At 38.6% G+C, this 13,282-nt stretch overlaps 1 pseudogene; it reads right to left on the bottom strand.

Moving 5' to 3' along the window:
• Positions 1 to 6,818: 6,818 nt before the first annotated feature.
• On the bottom strand, positions 6,819 to 8,265 carry LOC143397870 (choline/ethanolamine transporter FLVCR1 pseudogene; annotated as a pseudogene).
• Between the last annotated feature and the right edge of the window lie 5,017 nt (positions 8,266 to 13,282).

The raw sequence follows: 13,282 nt of genomic DNA, 5'->3' as shown, positions 1-13,282 counted from the left end.
TTTCATCCTCTAATTTTGAAATCTTTAGTGTTCCTTGATTTTTAAGTAATATTGCATAAGGGGATCCTACACAAGCTGTAACAAAATGACTTTCATGTACTAAAGAAGGCCTAATCATATGTATTATGTCTAAAGAAGCCAATAATCTGTAAAGTTCTGTATAAACCTGATAATGTTGTTTAATTTTAGTAAAATATAAAGGGGCAACCCATCCAGCTGAGAACCATTCATTCATGGGTTCGAGTGGAACGCTCCTAATAATTCGTATTCGAGGAGTATTCCATGAAGGTGACGATAAAATTTTAGGAGCCTCATATTTAGATTCAGAAATAGAAAAATCATATATTGGAAAAGAAGAATTTTTTGGAAAGATTTTAAATCCTCTTTCAATAAACATACATGTATGCCACATTGGAAATCCAAATTGTCTATCTATTCTTACCCATGAATGATCAAGATGGGACTCAGCTTTTTTACAATCTTGAAACATAGAAGGAGGCTTTTCTGAAGGCAAATTTTCTTTAAAATCAGGAAAATCTAAAGCTAAAATAGAAAGCATCCAAAGATCCTTTATATCATTTTCCTCATTTGGAGAATTTGTCATAAAAGTTCTATAATTAAGTGGTATGCAGCCCACAATTGGAATAATATTATAACTAAAACACAGAGGAGGTAAATGACTATGACCCTTAAAACTAAAATTATGAGTTGATATAGGAGTAATAAAAGAATTAGATTTACCCCCTAGGAGATTAGTATTATTGGTAAATACCTTAATATCTCCTTTTCCCCAAGTAGTGAGATGAAATAAAGGTGGATCAGGATAATATGCCCAATAATATTCAGAAGACACATTGGTTATCTGACAGGCAAGAATAGCTAGCATAGCAACAAACATTTTCTCAGGAGTGTAGAGGTTTGACTGAGTAGAAATAAGTTCTCGAGCTTGATGAGTCAATTGTTTTAATTGTCCCCAAGTTGGTAATTCTGCAAATCTTGTAGAAGATGATCGTCTGAATAAGGATTGAGGGTCATCAAAGCTCATTCGGGAGAAAGATGGAATCAAGGTAGTCATCAAATCTTCCTCAGGCACCGTGGTCAATGGTGAGGCATGTCAGAGACTCGGAGGGCACGATCTGTTCCGCTTTCTGGTCCGGAGGCTGGACATAGGGTCGAATCAGTCTGTCAGGAATCCAAATGGGGGAATCTGCATCCTGTGGGAAGACACAAGCATATCCTCGCCCACAAGTTAGTAATACATCAGGTCCTTTCCATTTACCTGTCAAAAGATCTTTCCATTTTACCAAGGGTTTTGCTGATATTTTTTCACTTTCCCAATGTCTTAACATGGGAGTCACTCCTTTATAATCACAATTAAGATGATTGATCACAAACAAAGCATGTTGTAAAACATGATAAGGAGAACTATATTTATATTTTCCTTTTTGAAGTTTAGTAATTTGAGCTTTCAATGTTTGATGAGCTCTCTCAACTATAGCTTGTCCTTGAGGATTATAAGGAATTCCTGTAGAATGAGAAATTTTAAACATATCACAAAATTTTTTAAAAGCATTTGAAGTGTAAGCTGGTGCATTATCTGTTTTTAATGCTTTAGGCATTCCCAAATATGAGAAACAAATAAACAAGTGTTGCACTACGTCTTTATATGCTTCCCCAGTTCTTGCTGAGGCAATAATCACATGAGAAAAAGTATCAACAACAACATGAACATAACTTAATTTTCCAAATGAAGGAATATGAGTAACATCCATTTGTCATAAATCATTAGGTCTTAAACCACGAGGATTAACTCCCATGGGTAAAGTTGGCAATAATTATGGACAGGTTTGACAATTTTTGACAATAGTTCTAGCTGATTTCCTAGGGATATGAAATTGCTGTCGAAGGGCAGAAGCATTTTGATGATGTAAAGCATGACTAGCTGTAGCTTCCTGAACAGTAAGAATTTGGGGTCTGGTTAATGAATCTGCCAATGTATTGCCTTGTGACAATTTTCCTGGTAAGTTAGAATGTCCTCGAATATGTCCTATAAAATAAGGATGTTGTCTATCTAAAATTAACTTAATCATTTGAATCAAAAGTGATAGGGAGAGTAAAACTTAAATCTCTAGATTGTAGAGCCTCTTTCATAGCTCCTTTAAATCCTACATTCCGTGGAGGAGGTGGTAAAGTATTTTTCATTTTGGAACCCAATTTATTTTTGGTAGAAGATCCGCAAGAATGTGTACTTATGGGGGCAAAGAATTCTTCATTATGATATTCAGTAGCTGCTTCTTCTAAATTATCTTTATTTTGTAAACAAGATTGATCCTTCTCCTCATCTTTTTTCAGGACATAAGTTTCACTTCTAGAGTCCTTCCTTAGGGGAGTTTCTTCAGTAGGGACAGTTAAGTTAATCTTATTTAAGATTTCAGCTTCTTGAGCTGGATCTAACATATCTTTTAAAAGATTCCATAATGCTATAGCATCTACAGGCATATTTTCTGGTCCATAATTAGAGTAATATGCTCTTAAAGCTTCTCCTATTTTTACCCATGTTTTTAGATCTAAGGTTCCCTCTTCTGGGAACCAAGGACAACATTCCTGAATAAAATGAAAAAACCTCTGTAATTGTGAAGTGGGAACCTGAACTCCTTTTTTTCTAAGCAAATGTTTAACAATATCAATGAATAATCCTCGTTCCTTGGATTCTGTATTTCCCATTTTTCTTTTACCTAATTACCCACTCTCACCTGTTCTGCCAACAGGGGGCTCGCGAAACCCACGGGTAATGGCCTATCCACTCCGAAAATAAGGGGGCAAATGCCGAGGGGGCTTACCTTCAGGTGCCGAGGGGATTACCTTCAGGTCCCTGTTCGGGCGCCAATTGCCGGGGTCCAGCCCCAGCGGGGTCCAGGGAGTCCTGAAGGAGGAGTGGCGTCAGCGAAGTGATGAGACAGGAGTCGTTCCGTTTGAGCAATCTCCAGAGAGACAGCTAAAGCAGCTTTCTCTGGGTCCCCTTTTTATTACAATTTTTCTCATCATTATAGATTCACAATACGTCATTGATTATATAATTTAAAACTTTGCCAAGACATGACATTTCCTTAACCATGATTGAGAGCACACCGATCTACATTCTTCCAGGATATGACCCCCAGCCATACAATCATCAAAGTACAGAATCATCAATAAAACATGTCACCAATTTACATCCTTCAGATTTTCCCAAGATTTACTATTTTTCCCAAGATATGTTATTTCCTTATTAACTGATGCCAAACTACATAACCAGACTCTAAGTCTTTAGCCAATCATTAACCTAAAGTACATTTGTACTTTATTTCTAATTCAAAATTCCCATCTAAAAAAGTCCCTTTAAATCTTATATTTAAAATATCCTAAAGTTTATGAATCATCCTTAAAACATATCAGAAACCTATACAACTTAAAGACTTAAGAATTTCTAAACTTAAGAATCTAAATAAAATAACATTTCTAACATTATTTTAAAACTGTGTCTTATAAACCTATTTTAATTGATTCCTAAATTTATTTTCATAAAACTGGTTGAGCTGCTTTCTCGAAGAGTTTCTTTGTTTCTCAGTCAAGGTACACTAGTTCTCAAAGAGTTTGTTTCTCAGTCAAGGTGCACTAGTTCTCAAAGAATTTGTTTTTCAGAGGATGATTGTTGTCCATTATTAGGTTTGTCCACAATGTACTAAGATAGAAGAATAGCCTTTTACTTTGTCCTTGATATGCTGAGGGGTGGGTAGAACGGCCTCCAAGGCTTGAACTACCTGTTCTGTTCTAGCCATCTGAAATTTAATTTGTTTGGCATTTAACATACTCATGCCTCCTGTGAGAAACATAAGCATGAAAATGCAAAGTCCCAATTACATAAAAAAGGGTCTCATGGTTTCGGTTACCCACCAACCAGTGTGGCTTTGCCAGCATTCATCCTCACTGTGACCCTGTCAAGACAGTGGGAGAGCGGCTTTGCCAACACTTTTTCTCACTGTGACCCTGTCAAGACAGTGAGTGGGGGATCGCCTCCACCATTAGGTGATCACATTTTTTGTGTGCTATTCACATATTAAACCTTAAAATCTCACTGTACACATCAGAGACTTGGATAGACCTGCCCAACCAGTCCTAGGTTCTGAGGAGTATGGGAAATGTGAACCAGGTTAAACCTGCAGTCCATTTTATACACCCATGCAAACACGTAAGGCAATTCTGGCAGAGGCTGCAGATCACTGGGCACTTTATTTTATTTTATTTTTTTACATTAAAAAAATAAATTTATTATGAGTCTGAAATAATGAAGAATAAGCAAACAGATAAACTGTACAAAGAGCAAAAATTAGAACATGAATAATGACATAAAACACAGGCATTCTTCTAGCTATTGCACACAAACATATTTTTACAGGCAAATATATTTTCAAAAACATTTCTCCAACATTCTGAAAAGGCAAAAGCTATATTTGCAATATCTATAAACACCACAGCTTTTGAAACCATCAGTTTTTTCCTAAAATCATTTGACTGAAATTTATACAGATGATGATCACCTATTTCATTTTGCAAAATTATAACATTCTCGTTTGACACGTCTTAGAAATTTCCACTCAAAACACAGAAAAACTATCAATTCATTGTGGATTCTATCACATCTTTTTTTGCCCCTTTTCTAAACAAGGAAAAAACATACAACACATATATGCACACTTTTCAGAAAGAAAGTACTCCAACTTTTATCAATAATTTGTTCAAAACCTCAGGAACTCAGTAAATTTATTTTAAACACAGACAATTTCAAAATAGAAACAATTATTTGGGAGTGGGTAGCCTAAAATATTTTTGGCAATTTTAACCTATGATGTAAATATCAAAAGGAGCTACTGATCAGGCATATTCTGCCTGACCTACTGCAGACTGAAGAGGCTAAAAAGAGATTTGAAAGTCCCTTGTTTCCACCAACAATCATCAAAGACATTTTTCTCTGGTTAGACTTGTTTTACTCCATGTTGAATGATATTTAATATTTAAAAAAGATCTTTGAAATCAAAGTGAGGGCTGGGGATGTGACTCAATCGGTAACGCACTCATCTGGCATGCACGGGGCACTGGGTTCAATCATCAGCACCACATAAAAATAAAAAAAAAATAAAGATTTTTGTGTCCACTGAAAACTGAAAAATAAATATTAAAAAATTCTCTCTCTCTCTCTCTTCTCTCTCTCTCTCTCTTTAAAAAAAGAAAAGAAAAAAGAAAAAAAAGGAAAAAATCAAAGTGAATACATTCATTTCATGGATCAGGAAAATGCCACCCAGAGAGGTTAAACAATTTGTCCAGAGTGACAATTTGACAAACAAAAGAAGATCTGGGACACAGAACCAGAGTTTTTGATTCTTAGCTATGTTGTTCTGATAACACATTCTCTCGGGTTAGATTCCACACAATTCATAGTCATTTGATCACAGAGAACATAAACCAATGCATATATTTCACTTAAATTGAAACTGCTATTCACTTCAAGCATATTCATCACATGATCAGCTTTTTTGTGTATATGGACATAATGTAAAAATTATTGTTAATAAATGGCATTACTGTAAAGACAGTCCCTATAAGCTTGAGTCAGGACATCAACAACATTTAACCTCTCACTGTAAACAAAACACAGTGGTAGGCACTGTGGAAACACATTTGGTCCTATTCTCCTTATCCTGAGCTTGTAAAAGAGCAGACTGTTTCAACAGAGTGATGACTACACACACTCTGTGATGAAGAAAAGAATCCACTCCTCAGCACATCAATAGAATGTGTGCCTGGGCACAGTATTCCTCAAAGGAGAATGGTCATAAAAATGACACTGAAAAATTAGAGTTGTTAGCATCTAAGAGGTCTCCACTACATGGGGACACCCGGGCTATCTGAAGTTATTATAGATTTCCTTATCTTAGGAATCTTCAAGGCAAAAATACAGGATGTGATACAAGAAATCATGAGATAACCAGTAACACATATGATAACATTTTCTTGCTAGAAAGTTATATATTGAAAATAAGAAGAGAGTAAAAAAGGACACTGGGTATAAAAGTATTCTGTTTCAAGGGATACTAAAAAACATGGTGTCAGCATTTATTCATGATAAGAAGGCAGCAAAGAAAAGAACTCAATGTGCCTGTGTCTGAACTCCTTAGCTTAATTAGAGCATGATTCTTAGACCAAGGTTATGGTAGCATCTGCACACAGAACAGTTTTTATGGTCATTGACAGTTACTGTTACAACACACTTTGTAACAATATAAGAAATGGGAAGAGATCTTAGCAGTCTTCTGGATGCCAGATCCCAATACTGTCCTTCAGTGGGTTAGGAGCATCATGTTGGTATATTGCATTCACTGTGGTGGCCCGGATAGCTGGTCAGCACAGTAGAAAGGTAGCTAGTTAGGAATAGATTGTGTATTTGGTCCCACTGAATATTTTTTATATAAACTATATGTACATTTATATGCATTACGAGGACAAGACTCCCATATTATCATTTTAGAAAGTCTTCTAAGCTTCCATTTTTTTACAAGAAAAACACTTTTGATAGAATAAATGTCAAGAAGTTTACTTTCAGACATGATGTATGACTGAAAATGGACACTAGTTAGGTAAATGGAAGTGTTAAACATGATGCAGAACAAAAATATTTTAAGCAAAATATTACTTAAATTAACCAGCAAAACAACAACCATTTGTTCACAGTTCATACAGTAATTTTCAAGTAAATATCCATTTCCACCACTAATAAGCCCAGCTTTACTGTCCATATATCTTTCCAAAGATCATCAGGCTGTATCCCAATTTCTGAGGGACAGTAACTTTTTCTTTCAACTTCAAATTGATGATTCTGGCTGGTTGGATAATATAACCGTTTTTGGTTTTTGATCTACAGGACTATCAACTGGCACCGCTTTAATTTCAACATTCCTAATTCCTATATTTATGTTGTGTCTTCTCAGATCAGACTTGATTAATGCTGTTAAAATGATGCCTAAAAACATTCAGAAACAAAGGAAAATGTTTCCTGCCTTAGGACCATGGTCTGTTGTGAGCTTTCCTTGAGCCAATGTGAACAAAATCCCAAACACCTGTGCAGCAGCATTGAGAAGACCAGGCGAAGTGCCCTCAGATTCAGGGTAAGTAATTTCAACAGCAAATTCAAAACCCAAGGGAAGGTAACCAGTCATGAAAAACCCAAGTATCCCTCCAGTAACAAACACGATGATAATGTAACCAAGGTCCAACGTGAAAGTAAATATAATCATTCCGATAAAAGACAAAATGTAAACTATCAAAGTTGTCTGTTTGTATGTTTTGGTATAATCCAGCCACAAGCCACAGAGAATGGAGCCCACCATTCCAGCTACTACCAGTGTTAGCCCAATCCTTCCAGCATTCACCTCTTCTCCCTCAAAATGTGTCAATATCATTTGATTTAATAATGTTGAGACTGAATAAAATGCTCCAGTCATGATTCCATAACTGATCAACAGAAGGACAAAAGGAATATTTTTAAACAGGTTTCTTATTGATTTCTTGTAAGAGTACTCTTCAGGGGGACTGTCTTGAATTGCTGCCTGAGCCTGACTAGGTGGGTATGGAGGTTTTTCTTTGAATGCAATTGCTGTTAAAATAAATAAAAGTGTGGCGACACCTGATGTTCCATAAAACATGATGCTTATATTATGAGCCAGGAGATCTGTGTTATTCTGTGTGTTGGGCACTAAAACAGGTGGTAGTAAAAAGCCAACTGCGGTTCCAAGCTGATTGCCCAGCACGGCGGTGGCGCAAGCCGTGGACACCTCTTTGGGCCCAAACCAAATTGAGGCGATGTGGGAGGGCAAGCCCAGGATGAACACCTGGGCCACGGAGCATAGGCACTGGCCCAACATGGTGACCCAGAAGAGATGCTGCTGCACACTGCCGCACTTGATCCAGGCACCCAGGCAGTTGAGGCCAGAGCCCAGCAGGGCGGTGAGTCACAGGCCTTTGGAGAATCTGCGGCCCGCCAAGCGCTCCCGAGAGGGCAGCGGCGTTGTCTCTGGGGACCCCATTCAGGACCAGGGAGCCAGCTCTGGGCCCTTTCTGCTGCTCCGCGCTCACCTTCCCAGCCGCAGCGTCCCTTGGGACCAGAAGGTATCCTTTCGCAAGCGGGTGCCCAGGAGCCACCATAGCCCCCTCCTCAGCGTCTGGCCGTGCCATGTCACTGTGCGCCCTGCTGCTGCTTCCCGCCCCAGCCCACCTCCCTACCTCTGTACCCTGGTCCCTCCCAGCACCCTAACCCCACCACCCCCTCGGTCCCCCACTCCTGCTACCCTTCCGGGGTGGTGCGCACACTAGCCCTGCCTGAGAGCGCAGGTCTGGGCACTTTAATTAGACAGGAGGAAGCTGTGCACAATTCTTTTTCAAAGTGAGCTATCAAGAATTATTTAACTGTCTGGACAGAAATGCCAATGCAGAGTGAAACACTGCTTCGTTATGAGAATCAATCAAACAAAAATATATAAATTTGTCAGCCTTTGTCTTTTTTTATAAAATCAAACCTACTGAGCAATATCATACACATTTTTCTAGCTCAGACTTTCAGCTAAAGGTGTGCAGGGAGAAAGAGGGAAATGTTTGTCTGGTTTATTTACTGGCAATATGTATTCCTATCCCTCTCTTTCTCTAGGGTCTTATTTATAGTAGAATATTCATATTAGAAATGAGAATGCTGAAGGAATAAAGCATAATAAAAGTTCTAACTTAGATTCTTGGACATTTATTAAGTTCAATTATATCACTGGTTAAAAAAAATTCTGCAACAGAATTTTTCAGCTCCTTCTAGCAATTGACTTCAATCAGTTTAGCTTTAGTTTAGGTCGTGATGAAAAAACAATTGATTGTAAATCATTAGTATTGACAAAATAATTCTTGCCATGCTTTGAAGTGCTATCGGGATGTGGAAATCTGACCATGCAATGGTGAGCAGGCAACGGTGCTAACGAGCTGGCAGACAGGCTGAGACGAATTGGATTGCGATAGGTCGAAGGGGAAGAAGACAGTGCTTTGACTGAAGAAGGGGGTCAGGAGATGCCCAGGGATGCGGATATCGTGGCTCCTCTTCGCTGGGTCTTGCAGTGCCTTTGTCCCTTTCCTAAGAGCACCCCAATGCATTTTACTCTCTGTGTAAATTTAACATGGCCCATACTTTCCAATGCCAGAGAAGTAGGCAAAAACATCTAACCCCACTGAGGAGGTATTTCTGAGCAAAGAGGCAAACACCTCAAATGGCTGAGTTTCCATCCTCCCCAAGATGCTGCTCTTTCCTCCAGATGGTGCTTGACAAGAAACCACTGCCAATGTGGTTCCTGATTCCTACTTCCCTTCTGGGTCAATATATCTAGCTACCACCTAATCTCCGTGTCCATCCAATACATTATCCAATAACTTATCTTTTAAATTAAATTGTATTACTTTACTTTCATGTCAACTAAGAATTCCATGTGATGAAGCACACAGTTCAGAATTTAAAGCTTTTAAAAATGGATACATCTATTATGAGAATGAATGTTCCCAGGTATTCTTAAGTGTATGTGGAATGTGTGATTTCAAAACCCAAGAGCTTTCTTCCAAATGCCCCGTATAGAAATTGTCTTCCTGCAGGCTGTCTAAATCATGCAACTGCTGGAAAGTGCTTTACAGGTTCAGGGACTGGGAGAATCCATGTGGTCTGGGAAGGGTTCAGTGTTGAAACAGACAGGAGAGAAATTGCATACTGAAATATGAATAATAGTGGCTAAGTATATACCTTTAAACACTTAAAATTAAGTCCCTTACATACAATACATTACATAAGTCATGACACCAACTAGATGGTGCCCTAAAGAGATAATAAAATCTTAGCAAGACATGTGAGTCAATCCATATATGCACTGTGACAGAGACTGACCTGTCCCCTGAAAAACTGGATGCTATCATCACTTCACATTGTGCTGTCCCTGAAACCTGGCATGCAAGACCTCTTTATGATGGTGGGGATTGTGTAATGGGTTCTCAGAGCAGAATATGAGCAGAAGTGACTTGTGTCACAATGAAGCAGGAAGCTCAAAATGCAGAGGCACCTAAGCCTTATCCTCTCCTACCACTGGCTTGACTCAGGTGAGCATGGCATGTTGGAAGAGAGAAAAAAACAAAGTGCTGAGTTCTAACTACCATTTTCAGAAGTGTCACACACGATCAGGAAAACTGTTTTCATATTAGGAATAATGGAAAAAAAAACTTTCTACCAATTTGAGCTCTATTTTGGGGGGTGTTTGTTATAGCTGCCAGCAGCAGTTTAAACCTCACACACATGCATACACACAGGTAGAGCCCTGTAGATGTTTCTACCTGCTTATGGATTCCTAGGTCTAGAGACAGTTTTCTTTCATTTACTCAGTATGTGGTCCTGGAAATGTACTATGAGCTAGGTGTTCTACCAAGTTTAGTGTTTGATTTCCTAATGTGCTGGTTCTGAATCATTTTTGTCTCTAGATCTCTCATAATTTTAAAGATGACTGATGACCCCAAAGTTTGTATGTGTGACTTAGTATGTTCTCCTTCACCACATTAAAAATTAAAACTAAGGTTTTTTTGGTAAAAAATCATTTAAAATAGTGCTATAAATCCATTACAGGTTAACATATTTCATGAAAGTAATTATATTTTCCAAACCATAACTGATTGAGAGAAAAATAAATATTTAAGGTTTTGCCAACATCACCAATGTCTAGCTTTATAAAAGTCGGCTGAATTCTCAACTCTGCCTTTGCATTCACTATGTGAGAGTGTCATTTGGTTGAAATTTATGAAAAATACATAGGCTTACTCAGATATGTGAGAGTTGGAAAAATAGAAGCATTTGAAAAATATTTTCATATAAGAGTCAAAATCCTTTTTTTTTTTTTTTTGTTACTGCACTCCAAATCCACAAGTGGAAGTTTCTTAAATATCAGGTGTATTCATGAATTTAAAGCCACATCAATGAACATTCCATACTCTGCTATATTAAAAATGGTTAGTTTCTTGCATGTAGAATAGTTATTTTAGCTCTTCATGATTTTGTAACGCCACACAGTCCTCATTTGGAAGCTGCCTGGAAGGCAGAACATACGCTTTTCATTATACACCCCTAATCCTCTCCTTCAGAGCTCCACTGATCTCATCAGCATCATTTTTGAGCACTGAGAAGCTGTTCAGCTGGTAGGATTCATGCAAAATTTCTGAAGCTCTCAGTTTTACTTGAAAACTTAAATTTTATCCTGGGCAGTTTGTCACTTTGAAGTGACAAAACTCCATCCACTTTTGAGAAAATATATGCCAAACATCAAAATTGGAATAACTCCATTTGTCAGCTGATCTTCCATGGAAACAAAAGGAGTTTCATGACAGAAGCGGGGGAGGAGGAGGAGGAGGAGGAGGAGGAGGAGGAGGAGGAGGAGGAGGAGGAGGAGGAAGAGGAGGAGGAGGAGAGCAGCTATCTTAGTTCAACTTACCAGAACTCAAATATTAACAACACTGATTTCTTCAAGACCATCCTGCTCAGTATGAAGCAGTGCTGTTTTAAGCAACCTTCTCATGTCCTACACAAAATATTTAAAGAGATCTGTCATTAAGTGTTGAGGTTTGGTAACATTAAGGTCATTCACTGCATCATCAGGGATGATAATTGTGCCCACTGGTTCACAAGCACTCCATGCCAAGGATCCCACTTTTTTACTCCCTACCTTCAGTGCAAAGGCCAACAGGATAAACCATGGGACAGGTTTTCAAAACGTCCATTTCAATGCTACTCTTGCTTTTTGTCAAACAATCACATAAAGAAGAACTTGGATGGTTACTGGGAGCTTGCCCAGATAAAAATAAGCAGGACAGCAAGCCTGCCACATGAGCAGAGCCACACAATAATTGCAAGCATGTGATTCTGAGTATGGGGTCTTGACTGATTTTCATGTCAGCTGCTAAATCTTTAAGACAAGATAAGGCATCATGAAATCGCGGCAGTTCTGTAATTCCTTGCACTCGGTTCTCACCCAGCAAGCTTCGAGCAAGGTCAACTGTGCAGAGCTTTAATGTTCTCTGGCCAATATGCATGCCTCGGGGCAAATGCAACTTGGTAAGGGTCAGTGCCTTTCTCCTCCATCTAATTTAAAAACAAAAACAAAAACCTTTGACTTTCAGCTAGCATATAATATCTCCATTAAAATATTCAATTTCCTCTTTAAACTCTGGAGGATTAGTTACAAAATGATGCTGCAGGATGAGACTGTATTATTATTTGATATGTTCTGTGAATAAGAAGCAAGAAACTAAGACTTACTAAATTAAAGGAAAGCAGTATTTTGTTACATTTTTTCCCCTCAAAGTTCCAAGTAGATTTTTCAAAGCCAGTTTCTCCCTTTGATGAGATAGAGAACTATTTCACCAGCCACTCTATTGCTCCCAGCATTTTATGTAGATAATGTTGTGTTAGTTCATGAAAACTGGTCTTCAAATATCCCTTTTGAAATCCAACTTTCCATCTTCAAATATAAGAAAAATTTACTGTGAATACAATTCATATTCTGCAGTAAAAATATATCATATCATAAAATCATAACATTGTGCCAAAATAAAACCAGAAGTTTCTGAAAACAAAATATTTCAAAGCAAGGCAAGAGTGTGGTTGTGTGTCTTCAGAGATTCAAGGAAACCTCTTTGCTTTTCAAATAGCATTTTATGCCCATAATGAGGCTGTGGAGGTGAGCAGGCAGAGCTGCAGATGGCAGGATGTTAGCCAGCTTTCTGTCACTGTGATCAAAACACCAGACAAGAACAACTCAGGGGAGGAAAAGTTTATTTTGGGGTCATGCTTTCAGAGTTTCAGTCCATGGTTGGCTGACTCCATTGATCTGGGCCAGAGGTAAGGGAGGACATCATGGTGGAAAGGGGGGGGGCAGAGGAGAGCAGCTGGCTATGGCAGCTCAGAAGAGGGGAGAGAAAGAGAGAGAGGGAGAGGGAGAGGGAGAGAGAGGGAGGGAGAGAGAGAGGGAGGGAGGAAAAGAGGAGGGGAGAGACTGGGAGGGGAGAGGGAGAGACTGGGGAGAGAGGGAGAGAGAGAGAGGGAGGGAGAGAGGTGGGGAGAGGGAGAAAGAAAGAATAAAGAGCCAGGAGCAAAATATAAACCCCAGAGGCACACCCCCAGGGACCTACTTCTCCC

This window comes from Callospermophilus lateralis, chromosome 1, assembly GCF_048772815.1.
Source record: "Callospermophilus lateralis isolate mCalLat2 chromosome 1, mCalLat2.hap1, whole genome shotgun sequence".
Taxonomy (NCBI): Eukaryota; Metazoa; Chordata; class Mammalia; order Rodentia; family Sciuridae; genus Callospermophilus; species Callospermophilus lateralis.
The sequence above is the reverse complement of the archived record's forward strand: the minus strand, read 5'-3'. Positions and strand labels throughout refer to the sequence as shown.